This window comes from Falco peregrinus, chromosome 6 (assembly GCF_023634155.1).
Source record: "Falco peregrinus isolate bFalPer1 chromosome 6, bFalPer1.pri, whole genome shotgun sequence".
Lineage (NCBI taxonomy): Eukaryota > Metazoa > Chordata > Aves > Falconiformes > Falconidae > Falco > Falco peregrinus.
The window spans coordinates 89,170,469-89,186,620 of record NC_073726.1 but is presented as its reverse complement, the minus strand read 5'-3'; the positions used below and the strand labels follow the sequence as shown (position 1 = coordinate 89,186,620).

The following is a 16,152-nucleotide window of genomic DNA, read 5'->3' as shown; positions in this document are numbered from 1 at the left end:
AGTCCATTTTATTCCAGAACAATGTAGTGCTCTCTACCGCCAGCAAAGGCCTGAATGTTGTAATTTATAAAGAGGGAAAAGTAAGGGTGAGAACAGGGGGAAAATTAAAGCAAGGATAGTTAACTGATAAAGGTCTTGAGAATATCATGCACGTGAGGACTGAATATAGCCCATAGTGAGGAACACTAAACATCCACAAACTAAATAAAAATAATAAAAATGCCTCCCGCCTTCCCCTCATACATCTTATGAGGTGGTAGAAGGGGCTGTGGAGAAAGGATTGATGTCTCTTGCTGGGAAGTGAATTATTCAAACTCCTGGCTGCAGGGAGCTCCTACAGTTATGAATCCTAGTCGTCTTTGTGGTGTTGCCAAGGCAAAGGTAGCCTCCGGTTTTCCACGGGAAAAGGGCACCCCTGGCGATGTGTTCCCCCTTGATGCTGAAAGCCAGCTCCCTGTCTGCCTGCTCCTTGTCCCCTGGGTCTGGGTGCCACCCCAGCCAGCTGCTGCAGAGGCTCCCTGAGGCTGAGAGCTGCACGGCTGCTCAGGCTGGGCGGTACGGGCGTAGGGGATGTGTGTATCCCTCAAGCATCAATGTGCAAGCTGTCTCCTGGGCAGTCACGGATTCTGTGCTCCTCTCTGTAGGATCTGCTTTGGTCAATGTATTTAATATTTGTAATGGCAACTCAAAATCCCTCCTCCGTGACTACCAAGATGCAATCGGGTCCAAGCAGCCGGCTGAAGACGCAGGTTTAACAGGACGTAAACACGTGCTTTTTACCCTTTAAAGCAGAGAAACATTATTTTAACCAGAGGGCAGTTATAGTTTGCTAAATTCAGCTACAAAAAGGAAATGCAATCACCTTCAATGTGCTTGTTTGTTAGTAATGGGCCAAACTGTCACATCTGTCACACCATTGCCGTGATTTTGCACTTCTTGGATAAGGGCTTGGTGAGCTTTTAGAATGCAGCAATAGGAGAGAGGTGGTTTTTTTCTCTCCTGTCAATAATTCCCCATGTGGCAATCAATTTGATCTTGCTGAGGGCCAGGACCTATCTTTCAGAGATTTCACATTATGATGAAAAGAAGTGAAAAATGTTTTTTCTCCATTATACTGTGAGGATGGCATCCTTATCTCATACCCATTCCCCATACCTGCTGCGGAATCAGAGTGCGTAAGACCACACTGATCCCAGCCACATGGCTCTGCTGTGATGCTGGGCTTGCCTGGAGGGAGGACAGAGAGCTGCTGGCTGGGGAAATATGAGGCGAAACACAGAAATACAACTTGCCTTTACACTGTCCCATTTTGAAACAGAGTTGGCCCTGGGGTGGGCTGGGAGGGGAGAGCAGCTGGAGAGTCAGGATCGTGCGTTAGACTAGTATCATGATGCTGTACTGAGACTGTACCTGGCATTTTTGGTAAACTCTGGCGTGTCTCTCGAGTGGACATGCTGGTGGGCTGCGAGCATACCTCCTGCCACCGCTGCACACACAGCCTGCAGAGGAGCCCAGGCAGGCTGCAGTGCCAAGACATCCCACCTCACAGGCTGTCCTCTAGCTGACCACGCGGCTCCCTCGCTGACCCCACACATCTTCCAGAGGTGTGGGAAAGTCTGTCAAGATCGTGCGTATCCTATTCTGGTGGTGCTACTAACGCTGAGGCCGAAGCAGTGCGATCATCTGACAACAACCTGACTTGTTTCAACTCAGCTTTTACTTCCAACACGGGCATCCCGCACAGGCAGCATACGTGCGGAGGGGTAAGGGCCTTTGGAGGAACCCCAGAGAGATGTGGGCTGATGTTCACCGCACAGTGACTGTATAACTAGAGGTGGGCACCAGCGTGGCAAAGAGAATTTATACTCTATGTCAGCTAGATACAATATCCTTCAAAATATATTGTCTGTTTCTTGAGCAGGGGTTAGCGTGTGTCATAAAATTTTTGGCTACACATAAGGAAAATAAGTATTAAAAGATTTAGGTATAAATTCTGGCAGGATCATATAAATCCGTCTGCTTCTGACAGGTAGGCTCCACTGTGTTTGGGGAAGAGGGGTCTGTGGGATGATCCTTAACAGACCTGTCTCTGTACCGTGAGCATATTAAAAGTGGTGACTCCAGCGGTGACCTGCTCCCCAGGCTGGGGGGGTCTGACCTACTGCCTGCCCGCTCTGCTCCACCCCAGAGGTGACAGCATCTGGTGATCACACGACCTTGCAGGCTGGGCAGACAGTGTCATTCTCAGATGAAATCTCCTTCCCAGGAACGTGTGGCAGCTTTGGAAAGCCAGGGAAGCTCCCGCCTGGCTGCAGGCACTGCTTCTGCTCCTTGAGTCCAAGTGGGAAAGACCCTGCCAGTTTTGTCTGCTTTTGAGCACTCCTCTTTGGCTATTGTTGCTCATATTTTCCTTACAAATCTATTAGCTTTACTGGGTCCATTAAATGGCTATTAGGCTGCCCATTAGCAGATGCTGCTCGTGGTTTCACACAGAGGTCTCAGCATGGGCTCCTTCTTTGTAAAAGGCAAAGAGAGAGAAGTGGGGTTAGGGAGCCTGGACCAGGACTGCAGTGTGGGAGAAAAAGGGGAAGGAGAAAAGCCACTGCCACTAACAACTGCCCTTCCCACAACAGGGAGAGGGCTCTTGCGGGGTATGTGTGCGGGGTAAGGTAATTGGAAATAAGGCTGAACTAAACTGGGTAAATCCTGCGTCAGGGCTGGTTGCTCACACAGCAGCGGAAGGACCAGAGTCCCCCACCTAACAGCTGCCATCAGGTTCTCCGCATCACTTTGGCACCAACAGCACCTCAGAAATGCAACTGAAAAAAAAAAAAAAAAAAAAAAAACTAAACCAGAATAACCGTTTGCATTATTGGAAGCTCCTGGAGAAAGCAAGAGAAGCGTCTAAAAGCTGGTACTCCAGATCGCAGGCTTTACCCCCCTGCCAGGCAAGGGGCTCGACAGCTGCAGGGCCATGCTGGGCTCTTTGCAGCACTGGGACCAGTCCAAGCACGGCCCAGCCCAGGCTGGTGTCAGAACAGCTTTCATTATGAGCCCAAATCATGCAATTACCCCAGCCTCCATCCGCTCTTTCACATTTCAGATCACCTGGATTCAGCTGGGTCCTCCCTGCAGGCGTCCTGGGAGGCAGAGCAAGCCCTCCTTCCTTACAGCCCAGCGGCAAGGCAGGGCCCTCCATTGCCCAGGGGTGGAGATGCAGGCTCGGGTGGGCTTCTGAGGGTGCAGCAGCAGTGTCCGCAAGGGGGGAAGTAACAATGATGCTTCAAAAAAAGGCAGAAATGGGGTTGTAAAAGCAGTAGTGCTGCACAGATACTCATGTATGACTGAGAAAATACTGAGTGGATTTATATCACGAAGCTCTGCCAATACCCCTGATTCTACCCTGCAGTGTCCTCTCCGATTCCAGTTCTTCTTGTCTTTCCCTAATATGCATACGTGCGCGCACACACACACACACAGAGTTTTGCCAAAGCACCCTCTGTCCTGACCCTCTTCTCTGGCAGCTATAGCGGTTCTGGGTATCCCCGAAGTCTGAGCAGAGTGAGGCAATCATGCTGAATTGTGTTTAGTGGAGCCAGGTTATTGTGATGCTGAAAAATGAGGACAAGATTGAGGCCATCAAGCTCATTTTTATTGTTCGTTGGAACTCCAGATGTGAAAGCTAATGGATTTGGATTGGTTGCTAGCAGCAAAGCCTCATCAAAGATCTTTTTTTTTTTTTTTTTTTTCCTAAGGGCATTCAGTGCAATTCACTGATTGATTGGAGGCTTCAGACAGTTTGAATGTGGATCTGTGTTTGGGCTGGATCAGGCGTTCAAGAGGAAATCCAGCCTGCTGCCCTCAGGCTTGCACAGGAACACTGCAGCCTCAGCTCTTAGCAGGCTGGGAAGCTCTTGATGGAGAGACTTTCACAGAATTGCTTTGTTACCTTGCTGGGTTTGGGCAATGGGGGGGGGAGAGGGAGACAGCCGAATCTCAGGACTCGCCTGAAGGGCTTTCCCAACAGAAGCTCGTCTTCTGAGGCAAAGGTAAAAAAATGGTCTTATGCAGGGGGATGGCACGGGCTTTGAGGGGAGGAGTACAGAAAGATGCAGGGAACTGTCTCCTGCTGGGAAGGTGGAGGTGGCACTGAGGAGGAGATGCTGAGGGCTCTGCGGAGGAAACATAAAGGTTTAGGCAGGTCAGATGGGCCAGAGATCAGTGTTAAGACAGGTTCTGTATGTGAGATGACAATGGTTTGCAGGGGCCACAAAAGATCTGTGACTCAGGCAAAACATATGCTACGAGAGTTTCTGATTATAGTTTTACAACTTTTACTAAAAATCCTTCACTCTCCATCAGGAAGCCAGATGAGTTACAGATCTGCCTGTGCCTGTCAGGTGCCTGCTGCTGCCATGCCAGCTTGTCTTCTGTTGGCATTCATGTGGGTAGTTTGCTTCTTTGTCTGCAGCACAAGTAGTTAATCACATGGAGAACCTAATTAGGTGGTAACGAACCCAGGTGTCTTACTTCTCTCAGTGTAATAGGACATCTGCCACTGCTCCAAGAGCACTTTACAATGACTGACTAACAATGGCTGTAATGTATGGTCATGAAGAGAGAACAGCTTCCTTCAGTGCCTCCGCTAGGACGGGGTTAGCTGGGAAAGCCTGAATTCCCAGTCCCCTCACCCTGTGCAGAGAACTGCAGGTGCCTGGCTGCCAGGCAAGGGGGGCCCGATCCTGAACGGTGCGGGTGAGAGAGACGCGAGGAGCCACGGGGGAGCACAGGGTCTCTCACGGGACAGGACAAGACTGATGAGCACTGGCTGAGCGCAAACTTAACTTGTCAAAATGCTTTGGACAAATGTGTTCCATCAGAGTGAACTTAGGCCAGCTCAGTAGTTCTGACACGGCTGCAGAGCCTTTGATCCAGTCCTGGCAGCCCCAGGATCAGATTCACTGCCTAGTCCGACCGTAAGCTACGACTCCCAGGGGCACAAAATGGTTTGTTTTTTTCTGCCTGGCACCCAGGTGGGCTGCTGTGGCTGCCACCAGATTCTGGCCTGCTGCTTGCATAGGGCTGCTGGATGCTGTCTGGTCCCGTGTTGTGGCCAAATCTTGCTATATGTACTGTATTCTCAGCAAGATTGAGCAAATCATTCACAGCTAATAATCTGGCAGATGCATTTCACTTCTCCCTCTGTCTGAGGAAGGAGATTATAATTTTCTCAAAGCAGTGCCTTCAGCTTTTATCTGCAAATGCATTAGTTCTCCAGCCTGCTGTTTAAATCGAGCTGTGTCACCGTGTTGTGGCTGGGTGACAGTCACATTAGCTCGCCTCCGCTCTGACCTTCCATCTCCCTCCCCACTCAAGTGGAGGAGCTCAAGTCTGGCTTCCAGGGTAAGTGCTCACAGGAAGAAAATCAACAGTTCCATTTTGCATTTATTTTTCCATGCATTAAGGTCCCTCCGTACCCCCAGGGCAGTTCTGGGAGCTGAACCTTCCCTTGTGTGGCCACAAGAAGCCCCGTGTCCTCCCCCAGCAAAAAGCCCAAGCTAGCGGGTGAGAAGGAGACATCGATTCTAATTGTGCGGTGTTACACCATGACAAGGTGTAGGATGTTTCTTCCTGACCCAAGCTGCTGATTGGCAAACGCCCTGAAGCATGAGGATTAACATCTACCAACATCTCTCTTAACCAGCGTAATTGAGAAAGCTGTTCGTATTCGTACTACTGTCTACTTCCTTCTTTTTTGGAATGTGCTGAACCATATCACTCTAACCGAACAGGATACAAATCCGTTTAGCAAATCCATAGCTCCTTCCCTAACCACATGCAAATACTTTCTCCTTATCTTGCTGACAAAAGTGCCGTGGAAGGAGAAGTACAATGGGGTGTACTCGGTATGTGTACCTCCCCCAGGCAAGGAAGGAATTTTGCAACATGCTTCAATGAGATGTTTGAAATCCCTCTTGTTTAAATTGTCCCAAATTTGTTGGTGCTTAATCAAAGTTAAGCCACATTCTAGGCTCTTCTCCTTCCTTTTCAGCAACTAAAGAAATTTCATGCTCATGAAGCTCAGTGACTAATAGCAGTTAATAGCGTAGCAGCAGATGGCATACGAGCTCTGTTAGCTTCTATGTTGGCTGCGCCAGTGCCCCCCACAAAGCAGTCCTGCTGTTTCCATCCAAAGCCCCACACCCAGCTCTTCCAGTGCCCCCTCCCGCCTCGCAGCCCCACAGTATCTCCCCATCCAGAGCTCCCCATGCCAACGCTGCCGGTGCCCGCTCGGGTCCCCCAGCCCCTGCAGCTCTCCCAACCCCGGGGGTCCCCAGACCAGCTCTGCCAGTGCCCCCCTCCTGCCCTGCAGCACCCCTTGCTAATCTCCCTTTGTTTTCCTTAGCTCGCTCACTACTTGCCAAGACACCTCCGTTGTGTACATTGTGATTATACTGAAGATACCGGCAAAGGCCCCTCATCAGCTATTCTGGCTTTGTGACTACAGAACCAGCAAATGATAAGGTCTCTCCCATTTCATAAACATAAATGTCACGGGTCTTACTCTGCAGCTCTTCTGAACTCCGCACTTACTTTGAAACCAATGGGAGCTCTGCACACAAAGCAGCTCCCGAATAATCAGGGTCTGTCAGCTCTATAATGTCACAAAATATTCCATGTGTGCAAATATTTGGATTATTATTTATTGGGTGTCAACAAAGTGCAAATATCAACCTGCCCCAGAGATACATTATAACTTTCCAGGGTGGGAGGATGGGGGAGAGCACTGCATGCTCATAAAATAGCCACGCGCCTGATACCAGTGCTGAACGCTTGTGATAATACCCGCCGCTTTTCAAGTCCCTGCCATTAAAGGATTTAAAACCGTTCATGAATTAAGGCTGACATTTTCATTGAGAGGTAGCAGGTGGGTGGAGGCAGTACATCTCTAATTTGAGGTGCTCTGGATCTGATTTCCAGAAAAGTTGCTCTCCATAGTTTCTGTTCGCAATTGGAAACCTTGGGCAAAAATAAGAAGATAATTCACCAAGCCACTTCCTTGAGACCTGCAGGGGCTTGTGCCCTACCCAGTTTGCTGTTCCTCCTGTCTCTTTTGTTGACCTGTGCTGTTTAACCACACCTTTCCAGAAGGTTATAAAAAGGCACCGAAGTTTGGGCTGTGTATTGCTTGATGGACTTGGATGCTGAAGCCACCTGAAGCTGTTGGTTCTGCTTCCTACAATAGTATTTGCCTCATGAGCTTTCTAAGCATTACTGGTCCTGTCTCTGAGTTTGAACACTCACGACATTGCGAGAGAAGGTGATTTACAAGTCAGTGACAGATGCAGTTGGGCAACTCAGTTGTCTTGGCTCACAGACTCGGACTCCCATCCCAGAGCCTTCTTTCATGGCAGGTGACGCTTGTTGATCCATGAGACTAGTTTTTTCACTTCTTATTCTTGATGTGAGGCAATGAGATGTGAATATGAAAGCGAATACCAGCTATGCTGAGAAGAACTTGACCTTTCTGTTCTTATCAGTTGCAAGTTGATTTTGAGATTGCTCTCTTTCTTTCTTTTTTTAAACTTCTGGCACTTTCTGTATCCAGAAGGATATATTTTATTAGAAAGATTAGTGTCTTGGACGCTTTGTGGCACCCTCCGGCCAACAACAAAGCACACCACAAATTAAAAATGGAGAGGACACCCCCGGGGAACAAAGAAATGGAACCAGTGGGATTTTTTTTTAACTTCTTCAGGGTCTGTATGCTTTTTCAATGTCTGGACTGTTAGCAGTTCTTATAGCTCTATGTCTTCAGGCCCTGCTGTCTGTCATGTGTAATGCACATCATACACTGCTGGTGAGCAAACAGCTTCGGTTAATATTGGAAGCTCCCACAGACTTTTTTTCTAAACTCATAGCATCACAAGACTCAGAACTACTCAGCTGAATGTCCAGGCATTTCAAAGGTGAGAGGAAGACCTCTAATGTACTCACCCTGGAAGGTTAGAGATACAACAACTTGCAGCTGTTATGTAGAGTTTATGCAGCAGAGCTCGTGTGCGCTCCTTACCTGTTTCAGTGCAAAGTCAGGCGGCTTAAACAAAGCTTCTTCTGTGCACGATTTGGAGCAGGGAACACCAATGACCAGTTCCCATGTCCCAGCTGAGGGGACTCTATCCTCTACTAAAAAGTAGTAACAGAGCTAAATCTGGGAACTTGAACCACTCTGCTAGATTTCATAGTGGATATTTGTACCTCCAGTACCACCTTATGTCCTCTTCACATCAGGCCAAAACTAAACCCATCGCTGTCAACTTCATGGTGCAGGGCAATGAAAAAATGGAATTAATGGAGGGAAAAAAGGAAAGCTTGCCATAGCCTCCTGCATGTCCTTCAGGTTGATGGCCCAGTGAGTAAAGAGGTGAAAAATAATTCAGTGCAGCTTGGAGTTTGCCCAGACAGACAGACAGACAGAAGACCCGAGTAGATAATTGCACTGGGAGATACCAGAAGAAGAGATTTCCATGACTGGCTTTACTACCTCTGGCATCATGAGTCATGGTAAGTTTCCCCCTATCCCATCTTGTCTCATGGAGACGGAAAAAGGATTTTCACTGTGCGTAAAATGTGCAGCATGACAAGTTTTGGATTTCAGTGGCGACTGAAAGGTAGTGCTATTATGTAAGCAGTCATAATAATAATAATTAGTATTATTATTCTGAGAGAAGAATAATTTTTTCTCAGCAGGAGGCAAGTCAACCAAGCTAAATTCAGTCTCTCCTGAGAGATTCCAGGAAATTGCCTCAAATTCCTTCACTCTTGCTTCCATTTTTATATTGAACACTGCTCAGGAAGTTCCCGATTGTAGCCGTGCCTGTATTTTTAACCCTTAGACTTAGAGGATGGCACACCATATTCAGGGACAGGGCAAAGCCGTCTTGCCTTCCTATGTTATTTCACTGCCTGCCCTCCCTCTGGCCACACTCTCCAGCTGCTCCATCCCTTTCTTTACACCTCCTGTGCCCTGTTGTGGCTGGTAGATGGACCCCTCTTTCTGTCCAAGCTTTCGCAATGATTGTTTTTATAGCTTGAAGGACTGTAGCATTGCAGGTCTATTTATTAGTGAAACACCCACGTGGCCCTGCCTATAAGCTCTGCTGGGAATGTTTCGCTGTGAAATCTGCTCCTTGCTCTTGTAGGCAACCTGGCTGCCTTCTCCTCGAGGCTGCAGTGGGAAGGCATCAGAGATCTGGAGCAAGTCTTCATTGCACCTCGGCTACAGCCAGCCTCAAAGCTGAGAATGAAATGGACACAAGGGGAAATGAAAAATGGGGCTTAGGGAAGCATGTGTCTGTACGTGTACAATGCTCTTTGGAAGCTGGTACCATCTCTACAAACTTTAAAGCTGTTATCCCCTGGGAATGTCACTGGGTACATTGTTGTGACTTGATCCAGGTATTTGAGGAAGCCATGAAAGAGAATGATGCCATTATTTTTGAGCCAAAACTAATCTATCAATAAAACAGAGATTGTTGAGGAAACTTCTTTTCAAGGAGCAACGATGATCATTCCTTTAGGTACAACTAAGGAACTGAAATAGAACAATTTGAAACATGACATCTTAAAATAAAATAAAATATCTTTAAACAGAAAAAAAAACCCCAACAAACCAAACAACCCCAGATAAATAAGCCAGTAGCCAGTACCAGGCTTTTCCAGGAAGCATATGAAAAACAAGGCAGTATAGAGAAATTATTTCTTTGGGATTTGCTTCTAGCCTCCAGGGGTCGACAATTTATGGGCTACCTGCATCAGACATTGTTCAGCCCGCTGAACGGATACTCCATATTGTTTAGCTCCACTTGAAGAGTTTGTCTAATCCCTTTTATGGTGGCTTTTCTACCCAACACAGGATAAGATCCTTCCTCTACAGCATCACACTTTTCAATTTATTTGTTGTGGCTAGTTGACAGATCCTGGGTGTCTCAAGAGCCTTGGGAAACAGACAAAACCAGAATGTATTGTTTTTCTCCAATGAAATGTAAACTTGATTAGCATTCTGAAAATCCAAGTTGGGGATTTTTTTATTATCCCCAGCCTCTGTTACATGTGCCAGACACCTCTGGGGATGTTGCTGGACAGCACTCTATTCTTTCACTGGGCTATTGACTACATGCCAAATAAGATTTCTCTCCAATCGAACACTTCTGAAGATTTAGTCACTGTCTCTATCACAATTGGTGGTGTCTAGTAAAACAACTCAGTTCATTTGCTACACCTTGCCTGGGTCACTGGGGAAGTCAACTTCGTGGGACTATTAACACCCCATAAAAGTACTTTCTTGGCTTTAAAGCACTCTGCACTGAAGCGTCAGCAGCACCACAGTGTTGGGCTGCCTGAAGGCTGCTGTTGTGAGCATAGCGTACTGCTGACCCTTCACAAAACAAAAAGAGACAGTGCCTAAGCAGCAAAGCTGCAGGGCAGTACTGGGAATCTGTTGTGGAGGCATGAGGAGCACAGTTCCCACGGCCCTGACAAACCACAGACTCACGAGCTACACCTGCACTTGGAGAGAGTAACATGCTAAGCTCATCACCTCCTAAATTTTATGTCCCAATTTGTCAAGTTTTATGACAACAAAGATGATTATTTGCATAATAACGTGGCCTGTAGAAATGAAGTCATTCTCTACTGTAGGATGATACTCTTCCTACATGCTTTTCAATACGAATTTGGCTTTGTTTCTCCAGCACAGGTTGGGTTTGGGCTGCAAATAATGTAACTTGTTTGAGTGCAGTGGAGCTTTGCTGAATTAAGTGACGTGGGCATCAGTTCCCAAGGCCATGAGAACATGCACTGGTCTACCTGAAAGTTGGAGGTTACTGTGCCTCCGCAGACATCTGACACCTGCATGGTTAGCTCTGCTTTTTACCAAACTGGTTTTGGTGCCAGCAGCCATGGTACAGCATAGCTTTCAGCGCTGCCATCTAAACACCTGGGTATTTGTGGGGCTGCTTGGCTCCCAGTGAGCTCCGTGTTGCACCAGCTTCGTTGTTTGTTGAAAGCTCATGTGGATGTGTCTGTATGTGCTGTTATTACACCTTCAATGATGCAATAATGAAGAAATCACACCTGCAAGGGATTGTAGTTAAACCAGCTACTGTGGGTGGGGATTTTTCCATCTTTTCATACCTGGTGTGGGCTAGTTATGTGAATTAGCCAAAGGCCAAATCACCATTTCTGTGCAAGCTGGGCTCTAAGCTGCAAGGTTGGGAAAGTGTATAGATCGTAATGACCAGTGAACCAATTGTATTTTGCTGAAGCATGTAACGTTCATAGAGGTGGGAACCATCACTGCTGTGTTTGGTCTAATAGTATCACTCATGAAGGTGGGAGCCATGTTCCTTTGATTCTTTCCAAACTCAGAAATTGAAACGGTATGTTTCTGAGTGCGACAGGAAGCCTTTATTGGTACAGCTTGGAAGTCACCCTGTGTTGGACACTTCTGCTGGGTTCTAGGAGATGCTGCTTCTGTGGACGCTGATGGTGGTGGGAGGGGGATCTTTTTTTCATTTCTGTTCTGACTACTGGAAGACTGCTGAGATGTCAGCTCAAGAGCCTTCACCTGACCTGTGTTACCTGATGAGTTCCAGCAGCAGAATAATGGACCCAGAAGGTGTAGGAAAGGCAGAGGAGAGAGAGCACAGGCATTTTAGGCTCCCTGTTTCAGCTTTTCATCAGTACTTCCTCCATTTGCATCATTCGCACCGCAAAAGCATGCAAGGTGGTTAGGAGTTGTTTCTTGCTATGTGCTAGTTAACACACGGTACTTACTTTTTCCATAGTCTAATATAAACAATACATGAACGTGTGCTCCTGTGTCAAATATTTGCTGTCAGTTGCACTTACATGACCAGCTGTGACTGAGTCCTGTCTATGCTACAGTTGGCAATCTTGCTCCTTTAATGCGTGCCAACAAACGCTGGTGAAAATAGCCTCCACAATCTGAAAGCTGCTGCACAACCAAAGGCAACCGTCCTCTCCTTGTCCCATTGACAAGGACAAAAAAATAGCAAATTTTTATTACAAGTGATTCACTGGGATAGATTCTCCAACAGTAGAGACTCCCTGGAGGGAGGGAGCGGTCTCCACCACTGGTGTTCTCTTAACATAGTTAGACAAGTATGATTAGAACAGTTAGGGCATCGGAAAGGACTATGATCTTGTGACATCCCTTTCAGCTTCATTATCCATGGCTTTGTACCTACGTGTACCTACATGACTATGTAGCGCTTCATCCCACTTCTCTGTTTATTCCTATTCTTTTTTCTTTTCTTTTTTTTTTTCTTCCTTCTATTGCTTCGTCGCTGTTCAGCCTGAGTCTGGCCAGCCCTGAAAATGGAGTTATTTCCTGGGCTGAAGCCACGTTAGCAGCAAACTGTCCTTGTAATCAGAGAGAGCCAGTGGGAAGGAGCAAGAGCGAGGAAGCCAGATGTTGTCTCAAGCCAGTGGCATGAGCCAATATCCACTGGCGGAGAGCGTGAGCTGTCCATGTGTCCTGCCTGCAGCATCAGGCAGAAGCTTCTGTTGTCTTCCACCCCCTTGGGCATGCTCGCCACGGCTGTCAGAAATCCAGTACAAATCTTAACACATGCCATGGTACAGCGGCTGTTCCAGACCAAACTGCCTCTTCTGTTCCCCTCCCGTGGCTGTTTTGGGGGTGCGTTCTCAGCTCCACTCTACACCAGCTGTGGGTTTTTCTCTCAAGGGCAGTTACCAATAAACCTGGAAGGCTGGTGCTTTTTCTGCTGGGGGAGATGAAAATGGACTCAGCACATGGAAACCAGCTGGTTTGAGCGCAGAATTGGCCCAGAGAGCTCTGGCTGAAAAGAGGCAGCAGCATGGAGAGAAAGTGGTGGGAGGGAGCAGAAGAGGGAAGGAGAACTGGAGAGGGGAGATAGTCGTGTACATAGAAGAGTAAGGAATGAGCATCAGCTCCATCTCCTTTTTCTGAGCGATTTTGACAGCGAGGTGCCGTGGCCTTCAGTGACCTCAGCTCTTATCGTCCTGAGGTTGATGTGACCTTCCTACTCCCTGGTTTAAAACAGGGTTTTTTGTTCTATCAGTAGCCCATTCCTTCTCCCCACCCCCAGCTCATTTTTCCTCTTACAGCATGTTAATGAGCAAAGTGCTTATGCAAATGAGAGGCAGAAACAATTGCTTTGAATAAGGAAGGAAATTGTCAGGGTAGAGACAGAATCCAACTTCACTCTGATGAGTGTCTCTCTACTTTGGCTCTCGTGATGGCCCCATTGCTTTACACTACACCTGAAACCGGAACAATATTTTTTTATTTATGTGCCTTAATATTAACACTAATATCTAACTTTTCCGTAATACTTTTATACCACTTCATGTGCCTATAGAATTATATAAGCATTAGCACCAATTTCCATTTTCTTGCTATACAAAGATAACCCAAAGGGGAGAAGGATTTCATCTCTCCCTAGCTTGCTATCTTTATGCAAATTTTGTGTCCATTTCTAATTGTTCATTTAGAAAAGTGATTTTATGCTGTTTTATCAGCCACCCTTAGTATGGATGCAGTCACACTAACGTAAAAGTGCTGGAAAGCTGTGTAGCTTAGTCAAACTGGACTATTACTTGAATGCAAATAGAAATGAGCCTGCCTTAAGGGGCTGTTCTGTTTTTTCCAGCATTAAAGCCATGTATGCACTACTGTGAGCAAATATTCAGAAATGTCAGGTGTTCTGGCTAGTATTGCTCCATTTCAGGAGAGAAAAACCTTGAGGATGTTTACCGTAAGCATTGCAGGATACAGATGTGAATTCTTTAAGAAAGGTTTCCCTGTCACCAAGACGATGTTAACTAGCACCTGAAATTAAATGTGATTTTGTCGTACTTGTTTAGGAAAAAGGGCGGGTCAAGAAACTAAGATGTTTGTATGAAGTGAGAAGAACTAGCAGGGTAGTGTTTAGGTAAATCAAGGTCCATATGTTTTCATTTGACTCCAGGAGTTAGCCATATAGCTCACAGCATGGATACAGGGACATTTCTTTCTTTCAGTAGTAGGGTCTCTCAAGGACCTCCTGGCTATGTGGAGGACAGAAACAGGCTGAAGCTGGGGGGTAAGAACTGGCTTTACTTCAGGTCAAGAGAAATGTCTGTGTCATGAAGGCTGTAGTCTGGAGACCAAACTTATGGAAACTTCTTCAGCACTTTCCCATCCAATATCTCGACAGCAAAATCTGGGGCAAACCAATGCATCTTTTATATGAGGGCTTGTGAAAAAAAATTAATGTCTGCCATGTAGCTCCTGTCCTCCCTGTCCTATAGCATTCAACACAGAGCTATACCTATAGATGGGTATAAAAGGGCAGAAGTAATGACTTGGGGTTCATTCAGAGTCTCACCCCTGCCCAAAAATTCGTTCTTTATTGCTGTCATTTGAATTTTGCTTTATTGTCTCATATAAAAATGTAATTCATCCACTTCTTCAGCTTTCCAGGGCAGATGAGACCTGAATGTCTAATGTAAACCTTAGTTCTGTGAAATGAAGAAGCTTAGTCTCCTGCAGATTTGTGTCTCAAGACTGAGCCCCTGTGTAGGTCTTCCAGTGTTTGCTAAGTGGCAAGCACACACCACAGCTGTTCTGTCCATAAAGACATTAAAAGACCCTTCTTTACCTGTCTGCCTTTTTGCACAAAATAGTTCAGAGCTCAATATCTTTGAAACTTGTGCTCCTCAGCCAGACTGGGTTGAATATGGCCAGTTGGCTCAATGGTTACTGGGAGAGACTTACAGATAGCAGATAGAATAATCCAAAGAAAATCAGGATAAGATTCAGCAGAAATAGATGCTGTTTGCAGATGAACAGGATCATTTTTCATCAGTCACCTCTTCTGGTGGGGAGTGCCTTAGGGTATTTGGGATGGCAGCACAGTGAGAGGTTGTGCTGGTAGGACACACAGGAGTGCAGGCGTTACTCTGCAGGTTTGCCTTGCAGTCCTCATTGCCCAGGAGAATGTAGCCTCACACATGAAGTAGGTGTTCACCAGTGGGTGATGCACACTGGATCTTGCTTGGAATTTAGGGCTTGTTTGTTTAATTAATGTATGGGAGCACTAGTTTTAGGGCTAAGCTGTTTCATTCTGTTGCTTCCTACCTGGCCATGGACACTTGGTTTTTGTTGCCTGTTCACCTCTGTGTTGTCCAGCTGATTTTACGTGTCTCCAGGGGCAGCTACAATTATAAACATTTTCCTTTGGCTAGCTTAATGAGGTTGTTGAAAAGGGTTGGTAAAGCTTCCGATAAGCCTCTTGATTTTTATTTTTATTTTCCAGGCCTTATGTGAATCATCCCTTTTGAATTCAGCCACCAGCACCTGGAAAGAGGCCACCAGCACTTGGGGGTTGACAACATTATTAATGCAAGTCATTATTTGTGCGAACACGTTCCTGGCTCATATGAAGCATGTGGATTCCCGCTGTTTCAAAGGAGATGGAAATACCTGCTGTATGCAGATAACCCACCCGCCTCCGCCCTTTCCTAACCATCACTGCCCACCCCTCGGACCTGGCCCTCTCCAGCATCCCTTTGGATGAGCAATGTGTATCTGCTTTGGGCCCCTTTGTGAAACTCCTGAAGGTTTTACAGCGGTGTCAGACTAACAATGTGTAGCATAATTTAGAGAGGAATGGGAAATTATTCATTCAGGTTGAATCACAATAAGAATTTCTCAGGTTTGAGGGGGTGGGAAGCAGGGGTGAAACAATAACACAAAAAAACCCAAACCCAAAATAAAGAGAAAAATACCCTGATTCAGCTTGAAGCTCTTTTTTTTTCATCTGCTTACAGTTATTTGGTGCTTCTAAATTTTTCTCTTTTTTAACAGTGTGAAGGTGTCTATATCTGTATAGGCCCATTTTTAAAAGAACCAAAGGAATTAGTGAAAGTAAAAATAATTACAGGCGGGGATGAAAGCGGGCTGAATGCAGTCCAGGTTTCCCGAAGCAGAGCCATTGCAAACTAACCAGGTACTTTCCTTGGGGAGGAGAATGAACTTTCTAGAGAGAAAAAAAACCTGTGTCACATCTCATTTATTTTGGACTTCAGGAAGGTGATACC

General features: G+C 46.4%; 1 long non-coding RNA gene across 3 annotated transcripts in view; it reads left to right on the top strand.

Annotated features, from left to right (window-relative positions):
* The window catches only part of LOC129784789 (uncharacterized), an 87,652-nt gene extending 71,807 nt beyond the window's left edge, over positions 1–15,845 (top strand). For all 3 annotated transcript variants that reach the window (XR_008747876.1, XR_008747877.1, XR_008747878.1), the window contains one exon: positions 15,369–15,845. This is a non-coding gene — a long non-coding RNA (uncharacterized LOC129784789). The remainder of the gene's footprint in view (positions 1–15,368) is intronic.
* Positions 15,846–16,152: the final 307 nt, after the last annotated feature.